This window comes from Triticum dicoccoides, chromosome 2B, assembly GCF_002162155.2.
Source record: "Triticum dicoccoides isolate Atlit2015 ecotype Zavitan chromosome 2B, WEW_v2.0, whole genome shotgun sequence".
Taxonomy (NCBI): domain Eukaryota; kingdom Viridiplantae; phylum Streptophyta; class Magnoliopsida; order Poales; family Poaceae; genus Triticum; species Triticum dicoccoides.
The window spans coordinates 819,508,549-819,514,622 of NC_041383.1; positions in this window are offsets into that span (position 1 = coordinate 819,508,549).

The window sequence follows — 6,074 nt, forward strand, 5'->3', positions numbered from 1 at the left end:
CAAGATAATGGAGAATATTCGCCAAGGTGGAGTTTGTTGGAATTGTGTCGAATATAGTGTACAAGGTAGGTTACAGTTGGACTATGAGTTGTATTGTATTTACATAGGGTGTGGAGTCGTGTCCTAGTAGGACACTTGTATCCTGGGCCTCTTATATATAGCGGGGGTAGACACACAATTTAACATATGCCAACATAATAGCATAGGAACGCGGGGGAAACCGACGGCTTGTGCCGCCGTCTAGGGTGACCGGGTGCGGTATTGTGACGGTGCCATGGGGAGGAGCGCACGTAGTCAGGCCCCGGGGATGTAGCCATATCGGTAAACCTCATAAAAAAATCTCGGTGTCGTTTTTGTGTGATTTCTTGGTCCTCAGATGATCGACGGTGGCCTCGGATTTATTCTAACATGCATCACCGCAACTCGCCAAGGATCAACATGATACATTTCAAGTATTTCTTATTGCAGCCCTAGACCTTCCTCCATGTAGGGGTCCGAATCAGGTGTGCGATCTCTCGCGGGGAAACACGAGCATCCATCCAGTATCCGGCCTCCCAACGACTCAACGAGAGAAGGCCAAGGCAGGACTTGATGAAGAACGGGAGCCCGCCGAAGGTCTTAGAGACCTCCCCTGCAGCCTCCACTACGCTCGGGGGCTACTGAGGGTGTCCTACACAAGGGGTGGCTCTCGAGGGAGCTCGTCGTCGTCTACAACCGGGGCCTGCTACCTCTTGAGCATGCGTTGGTTTCCCTTGAAGAGGAAAGGGTGATACGACAAAGTAGCATCAGTATTTTCCTCAGTTTTTGAGAACCAAGGTATCAATCCAGTAGGAGGCTACACTCAACTCCCTTGTACCTGCACAAACAAATAAGAACCTTGCAACCAACGCGATAAAGGGGTTGTCAATCCCTTCACGGCCACTTGCAAAAGTGAGATCTGATAAAGACAATAAGATAAATATTTTTGGTATTTTTATGACATAGATTGGAAAGTAAAGATTGCAAAATAAAATAGATCAGAAACTTATATTATGGAAAATAGACCCAGGGGCCATAGGTTTCACTAGTGGCTTCTCTCAAGATAGCATAAGTATTACAGTGGGTGAACAAATTACTGTCGAGCAATTGATAGAAAAGTGCATAGTTATAAGAATATCTTGGCATGATCATGCATTTAGGCATCACGTCCGCGACAAGTAGATCGAAACGATTCTGCATCTACTACTATTACTCCACACATCGACCGCTATCCAGCATGGATCTAGAGTATTATGTTCATAAGACCAGAGTAACGCATTAGGCAATATGACATGATGTAGAGGGATAAACTCAAGCAATATGATATAAACCCCATCTTTTTATCCTCGATGGCAACAATATAATACGTGCCTTGCTACCCCTGCTGTCACTGGGAAAGGACACCGCAAGATTGAACCCAAAGCTAAGCACTTCTACCATTGCAAGAAAGATCAATCTAGTAGGCCAAACCAAACTGATAATTCGAAGAGACTTGCAAAGATAACAAATCATACATAAAAGAGTTCAGAGGAGATTCAAATATTGTTCATAGATAATCTTGATCATAAACCCACAATTCATCGGATCTCTACAAATACATCGCAAAAAGAATTACATCGAATAGATCTCCAAGAAGATCGAGGAGAACTTTGTATTGAGATCCAAAGATAGAGAAGAAGCCATCAAGCTAATAACTATGGACCCGAAGGTGTGTGGTAAACTACTCACACTTCATCAGAGAGGCTATGGTGTTGATGTAGAAGCCCTCCGTGATCGATTCCTTCTCCGGCGGAGCGCCGGAAAAGACCCCAAGATGGGATCTCACGGGTACAGAAGGTTGCAGCGGTGGAAATAGGGTTTCGTGGTGCTCCTGGATGTTTTCAGGGTATATGAGTATATATAGGCAAAAGAAGTCGGTCAGGGGAGCCACGAGGGGCCAACGAGGGTGGGGGCGCGCCTCCCTGCCTCGTTGCCTCCTCGTTTCTTTCTTGACGTCCAGTCCAAGTCTCCTGGATTGCGTTTGTTCCAAAAATAACTCTCCCAGAGGTTTCATTCCGTTTGGACTCTGTTTGATATTCCTTTCCTGCGAAACACTGAAATAGGCGAAAAAACAGCAATTTGGACTGGGCCTCCGGTTAATAGGTTAGTCACAAAAATAATATAAAAGTGTATAATAAAGCCCATTAAACATCCAAAACAGATAATATAATAGCATGGAACAATCAAAAGTTATAGATACGTTGGAGACGTATCAAGCATCCCCAAGGTTAATTCATGCTCGTCGTCGAGTAGGTAAATGATAAAAACAGAATTTTTGATGTGGAATGCTACCTAACATAATTCTCAATTAAATTTTCTTTATGGTGGCATGAATGTTAGGATCCAAAAGATTCAAGATAAAAGTTTAATATTGACATAAAAATAGTAATACTTCAAGCATGCTAACCAACCAGTTTATGTCTTATCAAAATAACATAGCCAAAGAAAGCTTATCCCTACAAAATCATATAGTTTGGCCATGCTTCATTTTCATCACACAAAATGCTCCCATCATGCACAACCCCGGTTTCAGCCAACCAATTGGTTCATACTTTTTAACGCGCTTCAGCCTTTTCAACCCTCATGCAATACATGAGCGTAAGCCATGGATATAGCACTATGGATGGAGTAAAGTATGATGATAGGGATTATGTGAGAAAACAAAAAGGAGAAAGTCTCACATTGACGCGCTAATCAATGGGCTGTGGAGATGCCCATCAATTGATGTCAATATGAGGAGTAGGGATTGCCATGCAACGGACGCACTAGAACTCTAAGTGTATGAAAGCTCAAAAAGAAACTAAGTGGGGGTTCATCCAACTTGCTTGCTCACGAAGACATAGGGCACTTTGAGGAAGCCCATCATTGGAATATACAAGCCAAGTTCTATAATGAAAAATTCCCACTAGTTTATGAACGTGACAAAATAGGAGGCTCTCTATCATCAAGAACATGGTGCTACTTTGAAGCACAAGTGTGGAAAAAGGATATTAACATTGTCCTTTCTCTCTTTTCCTCAATTTTTTTCTTTTCTTTGTTGGGCTCTTTGGCCTCTTTTTCTTTTTTTTCTTTTTTTCCTCACATGGGACAATGCTCTAATAATGATGATCACACTAGTAGAAAACAGGGCATTTGTCCCGGTTCGTAAGGGCCTTTAGTCCCGGTTCATGAACCGGGACTAAAGGGTCATTACTAATGCCTCCCCCCTTTAGTCCCGGTTCTAACACGAACCGGGACTAAAGGCCGCGGCCACGTGGAGCTCCACCTTTAGTCCCGGTTGGTAACAACAACCGGGACTAAAGGAAATTTTATGATTTTTTTTGATTTTTTTTTCGGGGGTGGTGATTAGAGATTAGAGGTTAAAATAATTCAGAAATTTGAAAAAAAAATCAAAAAAATCATAAAATTTCCTTTAGTCCCGGTTGTTGTTTTTTGATTTTTTTTTCAAATTTCTGAATTATTTTAACCTCTAATCTCTAATCACCACCCCTCATCACTGCTCAATTTATCCTCTAATCTCTAATCACCCCTCATCAGTCCAAATCATCTAACTTCCCGAACGGTCACCCATCCTCCCACTCCCCCAGCCTGAGCACGCTTAACTTTCGGGTTCTATTCTCCCTCGTTTCCAAGTCTGCACTTGTTGTTTTCCTGGCAATAGTAAGATGTCAATCCTATTAACCCTCAGGAATTTTGCTTGTGCATGAAGTGACACATTTCACTGTTTGAGTTTGAAACTATTGTTTTTAAAAACAATAATTATTTAGTAACACTAATATTTCTTGAATAATTAGTTTGACCATTGTTTGACCACAGTTTGACCAGATTTGACCAAAATTCAAAATAACTGAAATAATTATTTAGTAACACTAATATTCTAGAATAATTAGTTTGACCATTGTTTGACCACAGTTTGAATTTTTTCGATTTTTTCCACTCTAGATCTTAAAAGCCCCGAAACTTTTTTTCCGTTAGGTTTTTGAGGATTTTGAAAATGTTCTGAAAAGGCGATCCACCAGGGGGGGTGGAGTTTGAAAATGGGACCTTTAGTACCGGTTCGTGCCATGAACCGGTACTAATGCCTCAAACCCCATTAGTACCGGTTGGTGGCACGAACCGGGACTAAAGGTCTAACCCTTTAGTCCCGGTTGGTGCCACGAACCAGGACTAATGGGCATCGCACCCTTTAGTCCCGGTTCGTGGCACCAACCGGGACTAAAAGGTCCAGATGAACCAGGACAAATGGCCCGCGTGGCCCCTGGGCGCACGAACCGGTACTAATGCCCCCATTAGTCCCGGTTCTAGACTGAACCGGGACTAATGGGCTAACCCGGGGTGGACCAAAGCCCTCTTTTCTACTAGTGTCATCACACTTTTATTTACTTACAACTCGATACTAGAACAAAGATATGGCTCTATATGAATGCCTATGGCGGTGTACCGGGATGTGCAATGATCTAGCGTGACATGTATGAAAAATATATGAACGGTGGCTTTGACAGAAATACTATGTCAACTATATGATCATGCATAGAAATTATGACAACGATGGTGTGTGTCATAATAAATGGAACGATGGGAGTTGCATGGAAATATATCTTGGAATAGCTATGGAAATGCAATAATAGATAGGTATGGTGGCTGTTTTGAGGTAGTATAAATGGTGGGTTTAGTGCACCGACGAAAGTTGCGCAGAACCAGAGAGGCTAGCAATTATTGAAGGGTGAGACTGTGTATAATCCGTGGACTCAACATTAGTCATAAAGAACTCACATACTTATTGCAAAAGTCTATTAGCCATCGAAACAAAGTACTACATGCATGATCCTAGGGGGATAGATTGGTAGGAAAAGACCATCGCTCGTCCCCGACCGCCACTCATAAGGAAGACAATCAAAGAATAAATCATGCTCCGACTTCATCACATAACGGTTCGCCATTCATGCATGCTACGAGAATCACAAACTTTAACACAAGTATTTCTATCAATCCAAAATTACTCAGTAGAATCACTCTAATATCATCATCTTTATATCTCAAAACAAATGCAAGGAATCAAACTTCTCATATATTCAATGCTCTTTATATGAAAGTTTTTATTATATCCTCTTGGATGCCCATCATATTAGGACTAAATTCATAATCTAAGAAAATTATCATGTTGTTTAAGACTCTCAAAATAATATAAGTAAAGCATGAGAGTTCAACAATTTCTATAAATTGAAACCACCGCCGTGCTCTAAAAAGATATAAGTGAAGCTCTAGAGCAAACTGCCTAGCTCAAAAGATATAAGTGAAGCACATAGAGTATTCTTATAAATTCCCGATTAATGTGTGTCCCTATCAAAAAGTGTGTACATCAAGGATGATTGTGGAAAACTAAAAAAAATAGCAAAGACTCATGTCATACAAGACGCTCCAAGCAAAACACATATCATGCGGTGAAGAAAAATATAGCCTCAAGTAAATTTACTGATGGATTGAAGATGCAAGAGGGGATGCCATCCGGGGAATCCCCAATCTTAGATGCTTGATTATCATTGAATATTACGTTGGGGTGCCTTGGGCATCATGAAGCTTAGGTTCTTGCCACTCCTTATTCCGTTGTCCATCAAATATTTACCCAAAACTTGAAAACTTCACAACACAAAACTCAACAAATAAACTCATTAGCACTATTAGTATAAGAAAAGCAAATCACGTCCTTAGGTACTGTTGTGAAGTCATTTGAAATTTATAATAATGTTATATCTACTGTATTCCAATCTGGAAACTATCCATAGTTCTGTAACTCCAAAAATTCTTAAAACTTAGGAAAACGTAGGAATTTTGTAAATCAATCTTGTGTAAAAAATTTAGAATTTTTCGTCACTTCTGTGAATTTCTAAAATTCTGCTACTTGACGCAGAAGGTTTTGTTTTTCAGCAAAATCAAATCAACTATCAGCATATATCATCCCAAAGGTCTTACTTGGCTCAAACACCAATTAAAACACTAAAACACAATTACTACAGAAG